Source organism: Gymnogyps californianus, chromosome 2 (genome assembly GCF_018139145.2).
Source record: "Gymnogyps californianus isolate 813 chromosome 2, ASM1813914v2, whole genome shotgun sequence".
Taxonomy (NCBI): Eukaryota; Metazoa; Chordata; class Aves; order Accipitriformes; family Cathartidae; genus Gymnogyps; species Gymnogyps californianus.
This window is the reverse complement of record NC_059472.1, coordinates 127,931,168-127,956,946: the sequence shown is the minus strand read 5'-3', so window position 1 is coordinate 127,956,946 and position 25,779 is coordinate 127,931,168.

The following is a 25,779-nucleotide window of genomic DNA, read 5'->3' as shown; positions in this document are numbered from 1 at the left end:
GGAACATGATTCTTTCACGTATATACCACTTTCACGCATATATACCACTAAAGCAATGTTATGCCAATATGATGGAACAACTATTTTTTAAAAGCAGACCATAAAGCCTCCAGGATGCGTAATACCATAGGACATGTAGCTAAACTAAACTACTGATGGGTACAGTACAGCAACCTAAGAGTATAAAACTCTCAAACAGCTAAAATGTGCTAACTGCAGCCCTTGCACTGAAATCCAGACTTGTACACCACTTGAACTACTGTATCCTAAAGAAAAACAAGTGTGACAATTAAAAATCTACCACTGACGGCAATAAACTGGACAGCTAGCACAGACTGAGTCAGATAGGTGAGAACAGGGAGGAAGAGAGGCTCTGGGGCAGGAAAAGTGGAGGGAAACCAATCTTCTTCTAAAAACTCTTTTCAAGGCCTGGAGGAAAAAAAAAAAAATCATGAAAACCTTAACTTCCCTCTTGAGCCACCAGAATCACCAACAACAACAATAAAAAAAAAAAAACAGCGGGGGAAACCTTATGACAAATCTGTCTCCTCCTCCCTCCCTGCTTTCACCTCCCAGAAACGAGGCTCTGGCTCCAAAGATCCCTGCCGGGGAGCACCTGCCCTCAGCACGCCCCAGGCCGAGCACCGGGCCGCCGCCCGCTCCGGCGGGCAGCCCCGCGGCAAGGAGCGTGAGGAGGCCGAGGAGCGGCGGCGGCGGCGGCGGCGGCAGCAGCCCGGTGCGCGCAGGCCTCACCGCCCCTGCCAGCCCCGCTGCTGCCCACTGACGGCCGGGGGCGGCGGGACCAGGCGCCGCCGCCGGGGAAAGGCCTCGGCGGGAGCCGAGGCGGGGGACGGCGCACTTTGACTGCAGGGCGGCCGGCGGGGAGGGGGGCAAGCGGGTTAAGGGGAGCAGATGCTCTGGGGCTCGTTTTACCTGCTGCTGCTGCTGCCTGCAGTGGCATGAAGATCTGGCTCAGCCTCTCTCTCTCTCTCTCTCTCCCCCCCTCCCTCCCTTCCTCCCTTCTTCCCCGCCTCCCTCTCTCCCTCCCTCCCTGCGCGGCACAGAGACCCCCGCGCCGGCCCGGCGCCCTGCGAGGGACGCGGGGCAGGGGGAGGCGGCGGGGGAGGCCCGGGGAAGGGAAGGGGAAGGGCTCCCTGCCCGCACGCGGGAACGCGCGATGGCGCCGCCCCCGCTCCGCTCTGTCCGCGCATGCGCCCGCCGCGCCGTGAGGCCACGGCTGCCCACACAGCCCGCGGCGCCGCGCCTGCTCCTTGCGCCCGCCGCCGCCGCCGCCGTTGAGGCGGGCGCGGGGCTGGGGGGTGCCCGCGAGCCGGGCGGTCGCGGCCCGCTCGGGCCAGCGAGGAGGGGAAGAAGGGACGGGGACGGGGTTTCTTCGTCGCGGGCTGTGGCGCAGCTCGGCTGCCGCCTGTTCGTCGGGAGCCCCGGCGGGCAACAGCAAAAGGGCGCTGGGATTTTTTTGAGATCAGGAGGTTTCCCGTTTGTTCGGGGCCTTTTACCCTCTGAGGAAGCCCGACGCGCCTTGATTTACACAAAGCGTACGCAGAGTGTAGTTACCAGTCACGCAAGGCGGGGGTGGGTGGGGGGGGAGCAGCTTAAAATGAGTAATTTGACGTGAATGCACAACGTTGCTGCCTGGAAGCGACTGGCCGGGTTCAAACCGCTTGGGAAACCCTCGTGGAAGGAGGAGATAGGTGGTGGCGTTAAAAACGAACTGGGCCAGGCTGTGTTTGCTGGGCCCGGGCTGAACGGCCTCCCCCCCCCCCCCGGCCGAGTCCCCGGCTGGAGCCTTGGGAGGGCCGGAGGTGCATGGCAGCATCCCGGGGCCACTTATCTTCCTAAGAAATGGAGTAAATCCTCTAAGCGCGTTTTTCTACAACCCGGTGGCAGTTCACCTGAGACAAATTTGCAAGGCAGGCTTGGATTGCTGGCATGCGTTTGAGATCAGCTTGATCAAAAAGATCTGCTTTCTTAAGTTTTGGGAAATCCGGTAAATCTGCCATTTGCTTGGCATTGGCCCTTCGTTAAAAATCCTGAAGGAATGTGAACTATCGCAGAGGACCACCTAGTATTGGAGAGTTCATTTTACTTGCAAGAAGAACTGCAAGGTGTATATTTATGCAGCCGTTTGAAGATGAAGTGAAGCGCTATGTGTACTAGGTTGCTCTTTGTGACAATTGTATGATTTCTAATTATGCCTGATATTGCACTAGGTATCCAAGCTTTTCTTTGGGGACTCCAGTACAAGATGGAAAAGACAAACCAGAGACATACTCCATCATCCATAGAACCTGAGTCTTGGAAAAATGAGCCTGAAACTGGCACCAGTTTACTATTCGATTATGCTTCAGGGCAACATAGGAAGAAAGGTGATCAATCTGAGATACACCTAGAAATGTGAAACAGGAATAAAACTTAGTAAGTTTAGTAATAATTACATGATGAATGTATTGTATCTGATCTCTGAAGACATTTCTTATAATTCCCCTGATTCCCAGAAAGGAACTTTTTTGCTTTTTGGGCCATTTCAGGGCAAGATAATCAGCCCATCTACGTGGTTTTGCCAAAGATACTTAGAGAGGAAGTCTTTAACTCCATGCCAGTCTACAGATGTTTTTGATTCCCAGATGTTTGATTAAGAAAAGAGAGACCAAAGTAGGTTCCAGCCTGCTGATGATAGTGTTTTACAGCAATGCATTTAAATTTCTTGCTACAACAGATTGTTTAAAGTAGAAAGAGCCATTTAAAGTTAAATATTGGTAGATTTAAAAGAAAAGACATAGGACAAAAAAAAGTGAAGACATGAGAATTTCCTTGCATGTCCATATATCTGTTAATTTCAAACAGATCGTTTCATTTTCTGTTTGAAATCATAATTTTCTGTTTGTCTCTCCTTACATTTACTTTGTGTTAGAGCAGGTCTTGATATTAAAAAAAGCCAAGCAGTCAGGCATATAATTCGTGTCTAGTAATACCGTGTTTTGAATACTTCGAGCAGCTCAGTGATGAAATGGTAATTTTGTTCAATACAGGGCACAGCATTTGATTTAGAAATCATACAGCCATCTACAGTCTGTTTGCATATATCACAGTGACCTGTCCACTATAAATACATGGAAATACATAATTTCTGCTTTTGGAATACAGTGCATTTTAGGTAAGAACACATGCAAATGTAGCATGTGCTTGGGAGATGAAATGGCAATGTAAAGAATTATAGCACATTGTTGAAGATACAAGTGTACAGGCAGGATTCACTAAGTACAAATTTTATTGAAAGTTTCAGAACCTTTTCTTTATAAACCTGTAGATTTGTGTTACTGTTTAAAAAAAAAAAAAAATGCACCTGCCTTTGGCACATACTCCCACTGTGTACTCAAATCAGGTGATTGTGAGTTGTCTAAATAACTACTGGAGTAATTATATGAGCATAGGATATCTAATTGTGTGTGCACTTAGGGGATGTCTTAAAAGATTTGGCCCTCTCAGTATTCTCAATATGAAAATTTTCCCGTGGAAAATGAAAGCTAGAAAAAAAGCCAGCAGGAAAAACAACAGCAGGATCTGCCAAAAGTAGTTTGTTCTTGTTTCATTGGCAATCGATTGTTAGGCTCATCGTAACACTTAAAATGCCAATTTAAGCATGAATGGAGATTCCACCCCAAAATTAAAACATTGTAAGGAGATGAATCCCTTTTACTTACACAACAATAAATGGAAAAGTAAATTCCATGTATTATTAATTTCTGTATTTGCAAGATTATGGGGCGTTAAGAACAAACTACTTAGACTGTCTCAGTTTATGTTCAAAATATGTCCTGCTGCAGAGTCACAAGTAAAGGTGTGTAAGCTTCGTGTAGGTGAAGAAAATAATGTTTCTTATATTAGGTGTTGACTGAAATATTCTTAGGGTTAGAAATATTTCTAAAGTTTTACTTGGCTGCGGATTGGAATTGTGAAAAATCTTGGTTTATATTTAGTTACATTATTAGTTACATTGTTCATTTAAATAGTCTGTAATCTAGCTAAGTTTTATACAAGTTCTTAACATCTCAAATGCAAGTCATATCTGTAGCAAAAAATGCATACATTGCTTGCACACCTGTGATGGTAGAAGCCAATATAAGAATAAGAAAAGTGGAAAATACTGACTTTCTGTATTGATTCCTTCCAGGTCCCACCTGGTAAAGTATCTAGAAATACATTCTAGTTTCCAGTCCTTTGCAGGGGGGGATGTCCAATTTGGTTATCAGCTACAGAGTAAAGCTATTACGTGCATATGAACTAGTTAGCAGGACTTAATCTATTTTGAAAGAGTATGGTATAGATTTGCCGGTTTAATAAAATATAAAGTAAAAAATTTTGACTTTTTGGCTTAGTTAACTCATGCATGCAAACAATATAAAAATTTCCACAGATTTTTAATATATATTTATGCGACTTATATATGAAGTATTTTATTGAATGCATACACATGTATGATTGTGTGCATATACAAATATATTTATATAAATATACATACACACATTAGTTGTATTTTAAATTGTAACAGTATCTTGTTTGGATTTCATATTTGATCTATAATCCAGGAAATTTTGGAATCTCAGGAATCTGAAAAAGATCTCAGGAAAGTTTTAATGACTGCAGCTTCTCCCATGAGTGAAAAGAAGCTCTGCTTCTGTATCAACTGTATTCCCATAGAGAAACTGAGAAATACTTGTAGAGTATTTCTAGACCCTATAATGAGTTGTATTCTATACACATGCATTAAGAACAAAGTTATATTGATTTTAAACTTGAGGAATTTTCTTCCAGTAGAGTCTGACACCATTGTCAGCTTGCAGTTTCCATTGTAAATATTCACTTACTCGCTCTCAAGTTCTGCTTTTGTACATTATTTTAAAATATTTACCAATCATAAGAAAAAAATTAATTGCAAGTTTTGTTCTGTCCTTTTCATTCTCCATCTAAGCCTTCTTGTGGAAAAAAGTAAAAAACAAGTTTTGATTCTGAATTATAATATGGCTTGGCCATAGACATTCACACTTTAACTGAAATGGGTCTTAAATAATTTTAAAACTCTTTGTTTTAGTGGAGTTTAGGTAAGCTCTCAGTGAACCTGTATGTTGATTGATAGGATTCAGTGTAATTCTCCTGTTATTATTTACACTTCCCAAATACCTAACCAAAAATACGGTGTCTTCTTCCAGTAGAAAACCAAATATCTCATGCTTTCATAGTAAAATACATAGCTTGACATCCTTACAGTTATGTTCGAAATTATGAAATTCATCACGGAAGTTTGACAAAGGGCACTACTTAGTGCATTCTGAAAATTTTTAAAGGAATCAAGCAAAGTGGAGTGAGCAAGAGGAAAGAATAAAAAGAACCATGTACTCCAGACTAGCTCAACTAAAATTTGCCGTAGGTGAGACTTCCTCTGAAAGGTGTAAAGCAACCAACCTCCTGATCTTGAAACACACAGTGCATCAGCAGAGAGTCGTATCAGCATAATCTGATGTACCACATACCTGTTAGATCAGTGCCCAGAGAGATGGAGAAACTGGTTAGAGCAGAGCAAGGCTATACAAAGATTTAATGCAGAAGGGCAAAAAGAAAATAAACTGCGTATCAGAAAAAGTTCCTTCTAAGAGTATCCAAAAATACACAGTGATTCCTGTGAATATGAGTGTCCAGGGCAACATTTTTGCATGTGGTGCCTTTGGTCTCAATTCAGGCAAAACCATCCACTGACACTTAAGTTCCATTGATTTCAGCAGAGCTTAAGTGCTTTCCTGAGTCGAGGCTAATTAAGTGCATCACATACAAATACTCGTGTGCATAAATTGTTTACAGGATTGGGGCTTTAGGGCTTGTCTAAACAGAGACACTCAGGAAAATTAATCCAAATTAACTAAAGGTATGAATTTAAAGTGGATTAGTTAAACCACATTAAACCCCAGTCCACACTGGGGTTTAATGTGGTTTAACTAATCCACTTTAAATTCACTGTTTTAATTACTTTGGATTAACTTTCCTGAGTGTCCCTGTTTAAGCAAACCCTTAGTGTATTGAATAAAGTCCCCAAATGAGTCAAAATTAAAATAGACCCCAAACTAAATAAATAGCAATTCTGCATTGGCAAGGGATGAAATCTTTAATTTTTACAATTCCAGTGACTGTGTACCACCAATGTGCCGAGGAACAGCAGCAATGAGATCAAATTGCAATCAGTGAACATGACAATGGAACTAAGCTGTGAAACTCAAAGCTGTGTAGGAGAGGCTGGTCTGAGAAAAAATCTGAATAAAAACCAAATTTTCAAATCAATCTTGTGTACTTCAGCAATATTAAACTGCAATTCAAAAATAAAGATCAGATTTATTTCCACTTAAGCTGGCAAGACCAGTGAAGGTACTGGGGTTGCCAATGCAGTCTGTGATGGCTAGCAAGGAAGCCAAAACTGGCAAGAGAAGTAAGATAAGCCTTATTTATGTAAATAAGAAACCATTTGTATTTAATAATAAGCTATTACTTCTGATTAGCCACTTAAATATGATATATAAATAAAGCACTCAAATAGCAGTTGATATTATTATTTTGATAAATGAACATTTGTGTTCTTTTGAAAACTACAGTCTGATTCCCAGGGTAGCATTTGCTTAAAGTTCCACTGGAAGTGGTGGGACTTCATTAGGCTTCGAATTGGGGGCCAGCACAGCAACCAGACTCTTCCGGTGCATTAAAAATGTAACAAGGGAAAAATGTGGGATACTGACTGCAAATTGATTTTTTTTTTTGTAAATAAATAATAAATAAATAGAAAACTATTGATAACTACTCAATTTGGCATGAAATATCAAACATTCGTGGCCAGACACCCAGCTGCTATAAGTGGGCAGATGGTCCTATCTTTACTTAGAAATGATAAGTTTGGGAAAAATTCTGTTTGGGTTTTTTTTTTAGTTTAAGCAAAACCTTTTCCTCTGCTGAAAGTGACAATTCTTTAAATAAAAATATTGTTGAAAAAGGTTAGTCCTTTTGTATTTAAGATGTGCAATTCAATTTTGATATTTAAAACTTGAAACTTAGTATGAGACTAATACTGTCTTTAGTTACACTGCTGAAAGTGCCTGCGCATCCTGACTGCTTTCCAGCCTTGGTTGGATATACATGCATGAGGCTAATGTCATAGCCATACTTCCATGAAATAAAAAAGTGCCTATGATTAAAAGAGCCTTTACCCCTTATAGTAATATGTGCTTAGTGCTTGGTAACCAGTGATCCTCACTGAAAGGGCAATTTTTAAGAATTCTCTCCCTTGCCCCTTTATTTAAAAATATTGCAAACCAGTTTGAAAGTGACAGGGACAATGCGGTTCTGATAGGCTTCCCCCTGCTGCCCCCGCTCCCCACAGAGCAGCACGGCCCTTTCTGAGCATGGCCTTCCTCTGCGGCGTGACAGGTCTTCTCTCTAGCTGCTGACACTTGATAAAGGGAAGGGACTAAAGCTAGTGAAGTGAAGAAAGAAGCAAAGCAAGAAGAGGGGGAAGGCAGGCAACCACACTGAAGGCAGGACAGGTGAGAGAGAGTCAGGGTAGAGCGCCTGCCCATTCTAAAAACTGAGAACGGAAGAGTAGCAAATTGAAAGTTCAAGTAACTTTACCTCAGACAGCTTTTTTAATCTTGTTCTGCTGTCCAGCTGCCTCAGTAATTTTTCTTCCTCTGCAGTTAGCTTTTTTCCTCAGTCCCTTTCCACGTATAACTTTATGCTATTTTTTTCTAAAAATAGCCCCAAGTCTTAAAGCTGTTGTTCTTAAACACTAATGTGCTGTGCCAATAATTATTTTATACTGTCCTTTCACTAGCCTAGAACATAATTAAGAATGTTTCCAGCTGTTCAGTTCTTGATGCAGAAGATTCCTTCAGCTTACATTGATCAGAATAACTGGCTGTGCACACTGTTGCTAGTGTGCAGGCAGAGTACAGGTGGAAGTTAGGAGCAAGGGTACAGAAAAAAAAGTAAAAGAGAGTGTTCATTTTCACTTTGATTTTTCTATTTCCAGAATTTATTTAATAGAAGAATATCCCCATGTACAGGTGAAAAAACACCCATTGGCTTTTGCTTATGCTGAAAATGACTGTTCCCCTGGTAAGCAGAAAACGGTAGTTCTGATCCATGCCCTATTTTGGAGAACTCTAATTTAGTGCCTAAAGGAATTTGAGGGCAAGAGCGCCTCTTTCATTACACTGACTCCCACTTGTTTTTTACAACAATTAAGTGTAAGCCCTACAGCAGCACAACTGTTAAGATTTTTATGGCTCTTAAAAGGGACACTGACAATTTGAAATGAGTGAAATATCATACACTGAATAGTGCCAATTGTTTATGGCACTCTTTTTCCATCTTGCAGCATTAAAAATGTGGTTTAGATTTTCTTTTTTCCTGGTATGGTGTTTGTGTGGGCCAGACAACAGCAGAGTAATTGCCCTCTGGCTCTGCAAAACGTACACAGGATCCTCTGTGCTCGAGCACTATCTTTTCTTCTCTGGTGATCTGATGTAGCAGCATGCCTCTTCACCAGAGGGGTGTCCTAGAAAAAGAAGGAACTCCCTCTCTAAGGTGTTTTCAAAATAATATTACTTTTTATTGCCACAATTCTCATTCAAGGATTTCACAAAAGCTTTAAATGTGTCAACGAATATTCAGATTAGCCCTAAAAAATATTTGTCAGTCATGGAGTAAAGTGCGGGAAGGATGAATTTAGGAGTTCACAGCCACAAAGTCAATCAAAAACAACGCTTCTGCTGAATTTATCATATCCGTTAACCTCATTATGATAGTGATTGTCTGGGGTGCATTTTAGTGTAATAACCGGTGAGAGATTGGGAAGGGATGAAGCAACTGTTTCCTCTAGAACACTTTATGCAGTGCTGCCAGGGGAAGATTGTCTTATTTCTGTTCTCTCTGTAATTCGTCTTTCCCCTTTGAGTGAACCGAGGCAACTGGCCCTATTCCTCTCCGAATAAACTTTTGTAGCATTTGAGTGGGTCAGCAGAAGACAGTGGAAAAAATTCACTTTGCCAGCATGAAGACAACTAAAGACAACTACCATTATTCGTCTCTATACTTCTGCCCTTTTTGAACAGCTTTTCATTTTTTCTGTTGGTATTAAGTGGGGGTATAAGTGATATGTTGGTAAGTTCATGTAGGAGTGAAACTACAGAGAAAATGTAAGGGCTTTTATCTACACATAGGGGGGCAGGCCACAAGGAATAAAATGGAGAATATAAACTGGTTAGACTTTTTTTGGCTTGGCTTTGAATTGTAACAATTTCAGAGTAGTATAAATTGCTTCCTACGACAAGGAGACTGGAACTGGGGACAAAGGAATGGCAATGGATGTTGTATGCTTTGACTTTAGCAAAGCCTTTGATACAGGCTCCTGTGATCTTCTTACCACCACCACTTACTTATATTTTTTTCAGCACTTGTGAAACTGCATCTGGAGTAGTGTGTCTAGTTTTGGGCTCCCTAGTACAGGAAAAGCATTGACATGCTGGAGGCAGTCCAGTGGAGGCCACCATGCTCGTCAGGGGTCTTGGAGAACACGATGGACAAGGAGAGGCTGAGAGAGCTGGGCCTGTTCAGCCTTAAAAAGAGAAGGGGAGACCTTAGTGCTGTCTATAATGACCTGATCAGAGGATACAGAGAAGACAGAAACAAACTCTGCTTGGAGTTGCACAACAATAGGAAGGGAGGCAACAAGCACAAGTTGGAGCATGGGAAATTCCCATTAGAGATTAAGAATTTTTTTTTTTTTACTATTATATTGGTCAAATACTGGAAGAGGTTGCTCAAAGAGGATCTCCATTCTTTGAAGTATTCAAGACTGAGCTGGGCATGGCCATGAGCAACTTGATCTACTTAGACCCGTTTGAGTAGGTGGCTGGACAAGACAGCCCCCAGAGGTCCCTTCCAACCTAAGTTATTCTATGGTTCTATGAAATTGCACATCTCTCTTCTTTGGATGTTTGTAATGTGTTCTACGAGTAGTAGAAAAGTTTGTTTTCTCTGGGCATCTTGCAGAAGGTGTTAAAGAAATGAAAAATCTCTCTAAACGTTCATACATGCAGAAATTACCTTCCAAACTTCTTTAAATCTCTTACAAAGGGTCAGGCTGTCCACCATCGAATTTGATATCTGAATTAAAAAGCCAGTTTCTTTTCCCAAATCTGAACTATATAGAGCTCTTCAAGAAGATCTAGAATTCTAAATACAACTTATTTTTTGTTGTTTCTCTTTATTCACTCTTTACAAGGATGAATGTCTGAAGACTTGCAAAGATCTGCAGTGAAGAATAGAAAAGGAAAGGCAGATGGCTTCTGTTAATCTTCTTCAAAATTCTAGGAAAGTGAATTATTTCTACGAGTTTGCTAGGGGATCTCTGTAATTTCAGAGACAGGAACACTGATCTCTAGCACCATGTCTGAACAAGAAGAGTGCTGAAACTTTAGCAATGGTATATTTTATCTCAAGAGTTTATTAAGCTAGGATTTTGATCAGTATTTATGAGGACAGACCCAAACCAGTCCTCCAATTTTCTATTTAGTCTCAGCAGGGACTGGGAAAAGGAAAATGATTTTCCACTGCCATTGTTTCCTCTAAAATCTGAAGTCAGCTAAGGCATACGAAGGACACACCTTCTCTTTCAAACAGTTTGTTTTTACTTTCCTTTAATCCTTTTCCTTCCCTTCCCTCTGACCAAAATCCCAGTGTGGTGTAGATTCCTCCTTCCCTGGAGAGCTTCAGTATGGCAAGATTCTTTCATGACGAAGTTTTTGTGTGTAGAGTCCTTGTAAAAAACCACATTCTTTTCTCAGTTTTGAGGTAGCTAGTCTCTTGATTCATGTAGCATTGGCTGTCACTTGGCCCATCGTCACAAAATCTTCCAAATGGTAGGGATCATAAATTTGTACTATAAAAAGATGCCTGAGCAAATGAAACAGATCCCTTGAGCACACACACATGCTTTTCTTTACAAAAAAATTTTCTAATATGTTTATTTTGTTATAAAAGCACAAAGAACACAAGTCTATTTTTTGCTCTGCTATTCCTTTCTGAAATGCACTAATTCATTGAACCCATTTAAAATGAAAATATTCTTGAGATCACAAGAAGTCAAACTATTAAACATTTTAAAAATGTCTCAGTAGGAAAACTCTTGCTGTGTCCTTTGTTAAATACTGACTTCAAACCATGATTTCTGCATTGAGTTTTATTAGCAGTCAGTAAGCAAATTTGAAGGGCCTGATCCTGCATTGCTGACACCATGCTGGATGAGGCAGAAATAAAACAGCACACTGGAAATTAGATTAAAGGCCAAGTCTGCAACTGTTATTGAAATCCAATAAGTCAAACTGCAGTCTTACCAGCAGTTAATAGTCCCTGTGGTGCTAAATAATCATAAAGCTTGAGGGTATCTACTATTGGGCCAGCACACCAATGAGATGCAACCATCCCTGCCCCAAGAGTTGTAAAACAAAAGCCATTCTCCCATCAAAGGGCAAGTTTTCTTGAGGGGGAATGATACCTGTGTAAAGAATTGGTAATGTCTTCCATGACCTTTTGTAATTCCTTTCCCTATCTTAACCAAGTCTACACAAAAACCTTGGAGAGGACAATGAGTTTCTCTTGCAAAAAATGCAAGTGTCAATCTGTAACATTAGCAACCGAGGTCAGATAGTTCAAAGACACCACACAAAGGACTTCTTTTTAGCTAGACAAGTGTAAATATATCCCTTTTAGTTATGACCCATCTCCAGACAATGTAAGTTCCTATCCTAATCTTGAACACTATTGCTTTTGACTTCCCAAGTTTTTTTCATGTTACTTCAAAGGAAAATGAAAACAAGAGAAAGAAAGAACTAGAAGGTTTTAAACTTCATACAATGTGCTTGATTCTCCTTGACTATCAATTTCATCCTGAGCAGAAGAACATGGGTCAGTTGGAGTTGCGTGTGAGACCAAGTGTCGTGCAGAGACCAAGTGTCCTGTTCTCCTCAGCATAAATCTTCATACGGGATGAAACAAAGCTTCTTCAAGTAGCATCAGGGAGAGGTAGGTGAGTTAAAAGGAAGACACCTGAACATCCATGTTCTTGCATTGTCACACTGTTCCTGAATAGCAAATGCTAAACGGAAGAACAACTGCCTCACCAAGTCTGTTCTTTCTAGCAAAACGAAGTGAGTAACTGGGGACAATATGAAAATAACCAAATGCAGGTAGTCTTTGTTGGACTAACAGTCTTTGCCTGTGATATCAGGCAAAGAAGACATGAATAAAACTGAATCTTCACTTACTGAGGTCGCTGTAGGTTCAGCTACTAAGTTCAGCTGGAGGTGGTTTTACTCATGAATGAGGACACGTTCTTTGGGAGAGCTCTGAGGAGGGTATCCCATCTAATAAATGTTTCTTTGAAACAAAGGTTGAGTTTGAAGACTGAATTCAATGAGAGCTTTCTCTCTCAAGAGCTACCTTTTTCAGACACTATTTCAAACAAATGTATACAGCCCTGCCAATGATGCTGCTTATACAGCCTTTCAGTAGCTACTGCAGCTACCGGTTATGGGAGAAGAAAATATTTTGGGCACAGCTAGTAGTAATGTTAAATACCTTGTTTGTGTTCTATGGTAGGAGTCTTTTTTTATGGAACCCGTCCAATCTCCATGAGTATTTTCTCACTACCTTGCTTTTTCTGCTGACTAAACATTTTGGTATTGTCACAAATGAGGAAAAAAGGCTGACAGCTGAACAATCACAAAGACCTTTTCTTCCATTTCAAAATAGGAATGATTTCAGTAATGTAATAGGGACTATTTAGCTCCATTCAAAAGAAAATGTAAAGGTCTGTGGCATGAAGAGGCCAAGTGTTTTAAATACAGCATTAAAAAAATCTGATGGACAGCCATCTTTGCCTGGTGTTACTGAGGTCTGACTGTTCCCAGTGTCTTTTGGATGATAGCCAACCTCTTTATTCCACTGGTAAGGAAAAGATAGATAAGACTCAAGTTTTTAATTTTCAGTCCCAAAATTTGGATATCATCTTGAGAAGTTTCAGATTTATGTAGTCTCATAATGTGCCCTGGAGATATCGCGTACCTAATTCTTCTTGTTCATTATCATCCCTTGTTTTGTATAAATTGCTGTTATGTTGAGATTTCTCTTCCCCTTTTAGTAAGGCAGTTAACCATTTACCAGTTTTATATGAATTATCATAGAAAAATTTATTTGCTCTATAAAAATAATTGGCTTCTTTAACAGCAATATTATTCAATAGTGCCTTAATCTGTAGCAATTCTACATAAGCTTTTTACTATGGGATTTTTGATGTTCTAATTTTTTATTGTTAGCTTTGCTAATAGCTCCAATTTTTCTTGCCTTTGGCATTTCCTAATTTCATGACATACACCTAAAATCCAGCTTCTAAAAGTCACTTTGAAAGCCTTCAGTACACTACGATATGAAGCAGAGACCAAATTAAAATTTATATATTCCTTGATTTTCGTTTTAATGGCTATTAGAAATTCTTTATCCTTAAGTAATAGAGTATTGAATCTCCAATGCAAACCATTTTTATTCTCCTCTCTTTGAATTATCTCTATTATTTCACTGGTATATGATCATATAAAAGGAATCCATGCACTTTAATTCTCAATTTACTCCCAAACAGGTTTTTGTCTCTGCAAAAAATGCCTTGTCTTATATAAGACTGATTTCCACAGAAAAGGAGTCTGAACTTACTTCATTGGGGTCAGTAGAGCTACTCACAGGTTCAGAAAATAAAGCTGCTTATCTTCATGTTTGTAAATTTGAGTCTTACAATCATTTATTTCCTTTATTTTTTTAACTAGGGAGTATCCACCTTCCATTCAACTTTCAGCTGAACTTAAGTAATTTTCCTTGCTGATGTTCTATTACATGTGCGTAGGGCAAACTGATGGGAAAATTCTGTCACCTTTTTTATATTGAAATGCAAGCAGCAGAGCTCCTCCAGAAGTAAAGAATTTCTGAATGTACACTGTAGTCACACAGCCTAGTCTTATGATGACAGCAAGCTCCTCAGATAGTTGGAGTTCTTCACTGTATCTCCAAATGAAGGATATTGATAATGGAATTTACTCTCATGCTTTTAAAAGAAATTTTGTGCTTGCTCGTTTATATATATTTTAAAGAGATGAAATGAGAATCCACCCCATTGTTGTATGAAATAAATTTATGCAATTAGTGCCACTTATAATCAATTGTAGGTGAGTAAGATGCTTTTCTCTCTGTGTAGAGCTCCTTTGTGAAATTTAGCTAAGGCAAAATGTAAACTATATTGTATTTTCTCATTTTATTTGGTATTTTTACCAAACAGTTTTGCTGTTTGAATTATTAGTATAGTCACTTTGTTCTCTTATTCTTTTGATGGCACAATTAGGTTTGTAATAAGTACTCAGATTATTACAAATATCAAAGCAGTGCGAGATGAACGTGGACAAATAAGCTGTGTATGATAGAAATATAACCACTCTTAGGAGTAAGGCATTTTTCATTCAAAAGACTGCTTAGTAATATAGGACTTGGTCATTCTGATTTAAGTTTCACATTTAAAGGTAAACTAACAAAGTGTTTATTTTAATCAGCCTGTCCTGTGTAATCTGGTGGAAAAATAAACATCAGTTAAAAGGCTATCAGTCTGACAAAATGACTTACCGTAAACGTTAATTTGAAAAAAAAAGCACTTCTTTCACTGTTGTTGGTTTGATTGAACGTGATGTTTCTCAGAGCAACTGAAAAGGAAGCTTTCCCAATATGTTTCAAGCTTTTTTTGTCTTTTGGGTTGGGTTGGTTTTTGGGTTTTTTTTCTTGCTATGGTGGTTACTGCCTTTCAACAGTGTCCTTTTGCCTGGAAGGCAACAGTTATTTATAACAGTATGGCGCAAGTGTTTTTCCATAGAGAGCTGCCTGTTTCTTGGAGATTGTTTTGAAATTTCTGGGATAAATCCTGAACTGCATTTATCTATACAGATAGATTTCTTGGCGTAAGTATTCATACCAGTTTACAATTGGCACCTTCTGTTGTATCATCCATTGAAAAACTGATGTTCCCTGTTAGTGTCATCCTCCCTTTGCAGTAGCCATCATTGATAGAGAAGGAAGGGAGCCTGTATGGGTATGTTGGCTGTAGTGGTGCAGAGGTATGTAGGGCTGCTTTGTGATCTGGTAAGGCTTCTAGCCCTTTTGTGCTTTGTACAGTATTTAAGGCTCCTGTCTCAGGAGTTTCCATCCAGACTATAATGCATATAGGAATTTAGAAAATACACCCACATCGTCATGAGTTAAAGGAAACTAAACTCTGCACAAATTAATAAACTGCTATCAGCTTCTGCAGTTGTATTATTCAGCTGTATTATTACATGCTGCCTAAGAGCTCTGCTTGTAGAACAGGAAAGCTTTATGTTGGCAAGAGTCAAAATAAGATGGAGTACAAAAATACAAGATAAAGAAAATTGCCATGAAATTGCTATCAGGTGCTTGCGTCAGTTGAGCAGCAATATGTGTTTGTTTTGGACAAAGTCACATTAAAGGACTGGAAAGCATCTTACTGACTTTGGTGGATCTGGATCGGGCCCTCTGTGAGGAAAGCTAGGTACAGCCTCTTGTAAGGAAGTTTTTAAAGCCATGGCCCTTTTGTTTTCTCTTCTGTCTGGAATCAATGTAAAGTAATAATATGCATAAAAAATAAAGTGAATGAACAGTGACAGAGGTGGCAATAAAATGCTCACTGTCATTACTGCACCTGAAAACACAACCGTTTTTGATAGTAGTGCAGGGTGACTACCCTTTCGTGAGCACAGCATATATAGGGTAGATTGTTCCATACTTAAAAGTACATTTATTTGAGGTTGTCTCTTTGTGGCTAGGCACTATTCCATATTCTGTCTTCAGTTGTTAAGTGCTGGTGCACTGTGTCTGTGATTTACTGTTCTCATAATCGGTAATACGTCTCTTATGTATATGCTTTCTTTTTCTTAGCTATTGTCTCTGATGGTCATATTAAAAAATCTTTTCATGGTTTTGTGGCTTGTACAGCAAGTCTGCATTTTACTTTTTTTATACTCAAAATGTTTCCCTCTGCAATTTGTTTAAAACTTGCGATTAAACTGCATGGGAGGTAGAACGACACCTAAAAAATCATAACATCTATTGGAATGCCTTGAGTTCACCGAGTGGAGAGAGAGAGGGGAAAGCTAATTTGCTGGTGCAGGTTGCCCATGTTTGTTGAAGGCCACTGCAGTCAATGTTTACGCCAGCTGCCCACAAGCCTTACCTCTGCAGGCAGCATCTCTTTACCCATTTAACCATTAACATGACTTTTTTTCAGTTGTGTGTGTTGACCGTGTTTGAGTATGTGCTGCCTCGTTTGCTTAGCATAACAAACGCCTCATTCTACATCCATTTGCTGTGTTGTGGTCAAGTGGTCACACAGAGTTAACTGGGTGATCTACAGCGCTGAGCCACAGTCTGCCTGTTTTGGCTTCCTGAGTTGTAAGCGAGAGTTTTCCCCCGCTCTGAGATGTAGCTCAGTAAAACAGCAAATCTGGTGAACAGAGTTTGTCCCTTCACAAAATATGGTCATATGCAGTTGGCTGCATACTAGGTGTCCAGAAGATGCAAGGTCAGATGCTTTTACTGCACGGAGATAAATGCTGCCCTTTCATTACTGAAGCTTCCTCGCTCACTGCAACACCAATTGATTTCTGTTCGCAGAACAAACTCACCTACAGGTGATGGGGATATTGGGTGCTTTTTGCACTGCTCTATTTGAGAAGAGATTTTTGGTGCATCTTTTCATTCTCTTCACACTGCGGGGGACAATATGGCTCAGTGTGTTCTTTGCCTGCCTGACTTCCCTCTGTTCTATGTACTGTGGTGTGTAATTAACAAGCAACATGCCTTTTATACAAAGGAAAAGCAATAGGTGGACTACATGGCAATTTTCTAGTATGCAACTGTGTTTCCAGAGCTGTGCACATTGCTGCTGACACCTTTACAAATATAATAGTATGAATTTAACACACCGACAGAAATGCAAGGAAAAGGCAAAACCATGCTGGCTTCTTCCATGCTAGAAAAACAACAAATTAAAATGTTTGGCAAACAGAGGACGAAATTCATAGGGAAAAGACTTGTAATTCCAAGCTTCTCAGGGTACATCAAGCAATAAAGATTAAGAATTTATTACAGCTTTGTGTTCTCATTGTTATTTTTATCCTTCTGTCTCCTTCCCCACCTCACTCCATTAAGCTTGCTAGTAGAAGACACTACATTTTATCAAGTTATCAATAAAAAGTACTCCATGTACAAGGAATGGTAACAGAGTGTTCCTTTCGTGTCCAAAACATGTTGCATAATTGCATAAAATTGCACTGAGTTACTGTGAACTTTAATAAGGTTTTCAAATAGTCTGCTAAAAATGTATCTGTGAGAATGGTCAAGTTATTACGAGCTGTAGTGTTTAAAGGGCAAAGCTGAAATTCTCTGAGTAGGTACATAAAGTCGAATTTTATGAATAACGATTTTATTACTCATGAAAATGAGCAATAGCTAGTGTGACGTATGCTAAGCATCAGGTAGCAAGCGTTACAAGTTGCCACGTTTGGCAGTATGGAACCATACTTTTGCTTAACCTCGCTGGAACACAGGTAGCAAAGTTTCTGCCCATTTTTAAACACGGCAAAATATCCACTAGAAATGGAGGATCAGACCAATCCATTTATCTGTATCATGGGATCAATGAGCTAGGAAACCGTCCCCCCTGCCAACTAGATGGCATTAGTACAACTGTATGTAGATAACAGAGAAAGACTCCCGAAAAGATGCAGCTCTTTTCAAGTAAACCATAATAGATTCATAGCTTTTTTCTTTACTCATATGAGTAGTCTGACTGATTACTTGCATGAGAGAGATGGCCTGGGTTTGGCCCAGTTAGGAGATGATGTTACTTAAAATTCCAACAATAACATTCCTACACATTATTCTACAGAGCTCTTGCCTGAGGGCCCAATCTTGTCGTCCTTCCACACACAGCATTTCTATTGAAGTCAGGATCAAGAAAATTATAAACCATACAGCATAAAAAGATATGCTTGGTTTATTTGGCACTGGAAAGCTCTATGTACAGGCCTTTGGGTGCCATTCCATGATTTTGACTGAGGCAAAATGGGAAACGGGAAGGTTAATGCATGAGTATTATCAAAATTATAATAAAGAGTATATAATTCTGGTTAGAGTCAACCAGCATTAACCTGTAAATATTGGAATGCACCCCCTGAAATGAAGCTATTCTTTGAAGATTAATACTGATTCTTTTCTCATGACCTCATCCTCACCTCTTTCAGGCTGGCCAAGTAGTGTGGATGGCCAAGTAAAAGTGGATGCTTACAATCAATTGCACTTTGCAAGAAAGAAGCGTGGTAGTGGTTCTTTCATAAATGCCTCCAGCCATGGTTTCCCAAACTTTTGTCACCTTTGAATTGCACTTTCAGAATATGCTCCAGATGAAGCTGCCCTGAAAACCTTTAGCTTAACTGTGACTAGATGCTGTGTCTGCTTTGCATGAGAATGTGTTATGCTTAGTCCCATGATCTGTCAGCAGATATCTAGATGAAGAAGAGGTTGGTCTTGACCTCCAAGCCTTAAATGGTTCTGAATGATCTGAGAAATTGTCTTTCCCCACCTGAGCTTGTCTGAGATGTTCATGTGTGCTGTGAACATACTTGCAGGGACGTATCACTTTGCCTTCCCCAAGTCCAGGTTCAGAAATCGTCGGGATCAAATGCAACATGATTATTTCTTCCAGTCTTTTCTTGGAGTGTCAGTATGTGGCCTGAGAAAAAGGATAGATGAAGTTGAAACATGAGAAATTACTTCATAACACTTTTGACTTACTTCTAAGAGGACCAAGAAAACTTTAGGCACATAAATATACTAAAAAACCTTACAAGTGTCTAAATAGTCAGTTTGGGTTTTCCGATTTTCTCAGTGGTTAGGAGTTTCTGAAATTCCTTTTTAGTTTCATTCTCATTATCTCTTCTATTTTATTTTTATTTTACATGTTAGGAAAAAATGTATGGGAAATAATGCCTCGAGCACTGCAGTACAGTTAGGAACCAGGTTTCTAAATGCCCCAGTTAATATAATGTATAATGTTGCATTCAGCAGCAACTCATCTGATTGAAATAATTTGACTGGAATTAACTATTGCTACTAAAATTTATGTAAAACTAATGAAAAATTTATTGGTTTATAAAATCCTTGCTTTTATCCAGGACTAACAATTCCTATGCAACGCTAGTGATCCTCCCACAAATAGTTGAGAGGAAATAAAATATAAGGGAGTTCATCAGTTCATATTCCCTGAGATCCTCACAGTTACTCTTCTTTGTGATCCAGTCTTTTAACTTTTTCATTACTTTAATCTTAAAAAATAGATTTTTAATTAAATTCAGAGCTATTATTCCCCTTTAGGGGAGGTGGGAAAAACAAATGCAACTCTGCTGCAGGACCTCTGAGCATAACACTTTCCCTCTCTTTACAGTTCATTTTGGCATTTTTATATATCTTCTGCTAATAAAATGTAATGATTTTCATCTTTTACTTTGACATCTGAGTCTGTATCTTTTATCTGTTGTTTACAGTGTTTCAGCCCATAAATAAATCATATGACAAAATAAATTACTTAATCTTGTGTTTTATTTGGAAACACATTAAAGCCTAGCTTTGGTGGGAAAAAATCACTTTACACCTTACAATTGCTTATATACTTTTACGACTTTTGTGTCACGTTCAAATACTATCAAGGTGTCATATCAATACCAATTGTTCACAAGAGCCACATTTTAAACCTTTCAAGCTTTCTGATAGAGTTTGATAGGAATACTTTGAAATGAAAGTACATCTGTCTGGCAAATGGCATTTTCAGTTCTGAGTGTTGGGTTTTTTTTAATATGATGTTATAGTGTATTACAAAAGCAATATTAATCCCCAGAACTTTCTTCAAATCAGTATACATGTGATTATAATGAAGTCCGTTTATCCAGTCCCCTATATCCAAGGCTGTTTGTTGTCAGCATCTGTTTTTTCATCCACTATAAACTCACTTATTCTGCACACTCCCAAAGTTGTTCTTTTGTATTTTTGGCATCTGTGTAACTGGTAAAATAAATGGTACTGCACTGAATTTCAGGCTGTATTTTTATTCTCAATTTCTTTTAGACACATTTTGCTTCAGTAGCGAGGAATAAATGATAAATATTTTCTCCACTGTTGTGAAAGAAAAAAAGTTTATAACCTCAGTGCATTTATCAAGCTTTTACCTGGTCAAAGAAAATTAAATCAAATTCTAAATAGTTGCTTGCATATCTCTTCTAGAAGCTTCTTTCCTTCACAAATGCCTCCCACAAAAGTATCTTTCACATAGAGAGTGTGCCCTCTTTTCTTAGGTTAATTGCTGAAATATGATGTGGTTTGGTTTCATTCTTAGTAATTTCCGGATTCTATTCCAGGACATTTGGGATAGAGCCCAAGAGCTTAGCATGTTTTCCTTTTTTCATGGTAAAATTGTGCAAATATGCATTAGAGTGTGAAAACAAACAGTCTAATACATTTTTGCAAAGCTCTTTATGTTTACTGTTTATTGCAGATACCAGATCCTAATTAAAATGCGCTAACAAAAGCCAAGATACAAAGAACAAAGATATAACGAAGCCTCATCTTTTAAAAATATTTGTGATTAATCCCAGAGGACACTGTGTCGTACGTCATTATTATAAAATTCAAGAAAGTTAACTACATCTTTGGAAAGGATATAGTGCCAAAGACTGTATCCAATCCATAGAAAAATAATCATATCATGGTCATGTTTTCTAAGGAATAATCTTCTTTTCAGATCCTATAATGGCATCCAACTACAGCCCCTCATGTTTATGGTTCCTTGCGCTTCTCAGTGAAAACTTCTTGAATAGGTTTTTAAACATCTTGAAATGCTTCTTCCTCTTACTGACATTTGCCTGTGAATAGATTTCTGTCATTATTAAAAAGGGGGTGATTTAAATTTGATCCCAGAAGACATTCTTAAACATGAAATGAAATTAATATGCTTGTTATTTTAACTGTGTGGAAACAAGTTACTGCTTGATTTTAAAAAATCTTCTGTTCAAGCAAAGAGCAAGCCTTTAGAGATCACATTTTGTATGCACTCCAGGTGAAATAAACTTGTGGTCCAGTAACTGATGCCTACAACAAGGTAGAATTGTTGTGGTCCTGTTACGCTTCGGAACTGGAGATTAGAGCATTCATGCAAAGTAATTCTGTTTTCCTGTACACCATGGTACCTGGCTTCACGAAGCATAGAAGCCAGGAACATGCATGGATCAGGTATATTAACAAACAGTAACTGATCAATCTGTTCACAAACTGTGAATTCACTGACCAGAAATTAAAGTGGATGTCGGCCATGCAACAGCTGCGGTGGTGTCGTAGCATTTGAGCAACTGTTTACTGAATAACTGGCACTTTCTTCTCTCCTTGCTATCCATGGTACTTCTTCCCAGGTAAGTAAAGGACTAAGGCTTTGGGAAAGAGATTTGTCCTCTACGTATGCCAGGCGATGAATGCCTGTAAGAGGCGATGAACTGAGTACACACTGCAAGATTCCCCTCCATCTGGTGGAAGGCAGAGGGCAGTGCTGGTGGTGAAAGATACTTCCCTATGTTTAGGGAAAGAATGTTACACCACTGGCTTGTATTTCCCTGAAAAAGAGCAGAGGGAAAGAGGCAGAGGTCAACACTGGAAAATAGGTTCTGTAGGAAAGACTTGATTCATTGATGGTGAATCAGAGGGAAACACAAGAACGCTCTATAGAGATGCGTTTGTGCTCGGTTAGGCCGGTTGCCCAGTCACTGTCCAAGTGCTTTCATGTGAATTTCTCTTTCTTCAGAAAATTCAGACGTTACTAGGACTTCATTCTGCTGCTCAGGATAGCAGAGATCACACTGGAAGGTATTCTGGATCTTCTCTGTGTCTGGATGCTTTGGTTTTCTCGGATTTTACACTTCCTACTTTTCATTCCAGGACTTCAAGAAAAACATTTTCAACATGCTGTTTTCAAAACATCTAGGGCACTATTGTTCTTTTCCCATCCATGTATCAAATTCGTCTGTTACATGGGTTTGTTCCTTTCATACAGCAGCTGGTATCAATTAAGACAAAGCTATTTTGGAATCCTGAAGAAGTTGCACCACAGATTCTGCCTGGTTTGTGTTTGGATTGTTTCGTAAATTAAAAAATGCTCAACCTTCTGAAAATAGGGATCTAACCTAAGTAGACACATCTTCCCTCCTTATTCTGCTTTGTTGTACTAAGTAGCTAATATCTCATTATTTTGTTACATAAAGTATATATTTGAGGAAATTTCATTTGTGTTTCTGTTGTTTCCATAATCTCAGTCAAAAAAACACGAACCCTTTCAGGTGTTGTGTGGAGAGTGCTACTCTGAAAGGCTAACGTTGTCCAGGTTCCCCCCAGAGACCACAAAGAGAGACAGGCTCTCTGGGGCCAGGGAATTACTGAATTAACTCTCTAGGGAAGTGTTTTTATATCCATAAACTATAAAGGCAGTTTAGGGAAATTTGCCTCACTAGGTTAAAATTAGCCCTTGAGAATATTTCTCTCAGTTATAGTAGTATAAGGGAAAACTTACTTGTTCTTCAGTTAAGAAATTTGTAAAATATGTAGAACTACTTTTGAATGAAACAGAATATTTTCTAATGTAAAAATTAATTTTCTGAAAGGGGGAGAGTGTACGAGAAATATTTGCTGGTGGGTTGACTGGCAGACTAGCATGAAGCTCCTCAACTGAAATTATGGAGAGGTTAAAAAGGTATCTAGGAAAATAAAGATTTTTCAGCTTTACTTTGACAGTACTGTAGCATCCTTGTGATCCAGTCAGCTGCTCATCAGCCAGGGCAGCTCCAGGCACCCTGCTGCTGAGGAGGATTCAGGTGGTGCTCTTTTATTTGAACTGCTGTCCCTCTAATAGAGGTTCCTGCAAACTGAGCTGCTCCTATTGTCATTAGTGTATCTCAAAGGCATAGATCAGCAGCCTGAGCCTATCCCTGGCCTTGCAGAAGACATTTCCCCTTTTAATGCAGTGTAATTTGTCAAATAAACTATGCATAGTGTCTTCTTGCAATGAGGGTGTGTAATGTGTGCTCTTTTCCTATCCTGGACACGTCCTTTTTTGTGTTGTTTGTTGTCGAAAGGAGAACAGGTACAACTGGCCACCTGAATAAAAAAAGGTTTTAATTCTTTATTGCTCACCAGGTGCAACTGAATTTACAATATGAAAAAAGAGAGATTAATTTTTTCTCTGTGCAAGAAAGCCTCAGATGTGATTATTTTTTCTCCTTTTTTATTCTATCTCAAAACTTCTGGAAGAAAGTAAAAGAGATACAGAACATGCATAATTTTTTTTTTTCCTTGATGAAAATCATTGGGGAAAAAAAAGGAGTGAGGGCATTTAAATTCCAGGATAAATGTAAAGAGTTTGTACCTCCTCCTCCTCACTCTCTCTTCCCACTTCCCATTTACAGGTACACTTTGGACCTGCAGAACTAACACCTTTATTTTTTGCTACTGAACATTGTCTTCTTTCTGAACTTGGTGGCTACTCACCCCAAGTGTGGACATAAACGGGAGCCTGCTGTTTGACGCAGTATATAACTGCCACGGTAACAGAGCTGTATTGTTATACGTGAAATGCAGGCTAGCATTCCATCAGTGGCATTTGTCATGTGAAAAGCCACGCTGTGCTCTGCTAATGGCTCCTGAGAACAACTGTTACTTGGCAAAATGAGTAAGTACAATGGATGCTACTCTTGTGGTATGAAAACTGAGTGACAAATTCCGTCAGAAGAAGTCAGCACATTTTAAGAGTGTAAAACCCTGGTAGGAGCTTGGCATTCAAGTGCCATTGAATAGTCTGTTGATGGGAACACACTAACAGTTTAATTTGGACCTGATAAAATCTTACAAGGTTTGTGTTTTTGTCTTCTCTTGTATGTGCCCTTTTTGATCTTGCTAATAAAAATAAGAAAAGAAAACTGTAAAGAGAAAAGCACCTTACAAAAGTACGTGCTTGGACTGACTCAGGCACAATTAAGCTAGAACACACCAGTCTTAACCTGCTGAGCTATGTGTGGGTGTAACAGCATGAACAGAATTTGACACTCTCTACTGCCCGATACCACTGAAATATCTAGGCAGAATGATAAGCGGATAACAGATTGTCAGCCTTTTAGCTGAATTTCCTATTTTTGTTGGTATAAATCAGACTCTTGCTTTTTTCCCCCCTCTTGTTCTTCACCCTTTCCCTCTCCTTTGAGATATCCTGAATCCTTTCTGGAACCCTGCCAAATCCTTCACAGCCTGTGTCATTCATCTCTTTACATCCTTTCATTTTTTAGGCTTTGTCTCATGCCATCCTTCTAACCAGAGTTCCAACTTCTCTGCGTGCAGGCGTCACTGAGGGCATACGTCCCCTCTTTCTTTCAGCTTTCTTGGGAGCTCAACACATTGCCTCTGTGACACTTGCATCCTATGCTAGTCTGGGAAATGAGACTCCAGATTGAGACCACCCCCATGTCAGGTGCCCAGCTAATGTTTTGCATAATGCATACCATGTTCACTTGCGGGATTCTGATGGAGAGATGAGTAGCCTTCAAAAATGCTTAGGAGATGTTACGTTTCATAGGGGCATTACTTAAAACATATGGGCCTTACCTTAGGGCCAACCAAGAAAGATGCGCAATTGCTAATTTGTTTCTGTGTATCTATTCACTTTTTTTGCTTTGTTGGACAATTAATATCCTTATGACGAGACACAAAAAAGTAATGAAGAGGACTAAATTCTCCCTTTGTATACATATACAGTATCCCTGGAAGCTGGCTAAGTTGAGGACTGTATGTATATGTTCTAGAACAGAATTTAGCCTACCCAATGCTGGGATGATGATTTGCAACTTTAACCAGTTTGGAAAGCAACAAAATTTGAAAACTATGCTAAGGGCCAGATAAACTTCTCCATTTCCAAAAAGGGACAAATAAGAAGGAATGTTCCTTCCCTAATGCATAATTTCTCCTTTTCTAGTGTAAAATATAGTAAATTACTCCAAACACAAACTAATCATCAAGAAGGCAACAATACTGTTAATGGTTTAAGCATAGTACTCAGTCTGAGTTTACTCTGCCTCATGGAAATATCAAAGTCATTTTGATTATGCTCAGAGGTTTAATATAGCTATTAGAACAACAGCTACTCTATTGATGTTACACCATTACATTTGTTAAGTTGATTCAGCACTAGAACTATGACTCTTATTCTTCCAGTTGCGTTTGTGAATTTGTTTTTGTTTAAGTTTGAGTAATTGAAGTCTTGTGGGAAGTAAAGTCATTGTTCATCTGCTTATTTCAATCTGTGCTGGGAAAGCCAATTTTCTCATGTTAAATTATATTTCTAATGTTCAACAGGGATAGTTGCAGATACTTGCTGTCATGCCTTGCTTTCTTTGAAATACGTCTTAGCTGGCTCTCCAAGCTGTCTTATCACCCCCTGATGTTTCAGCAGCAAGGTGATTCATTCAGAATGGTCTTACC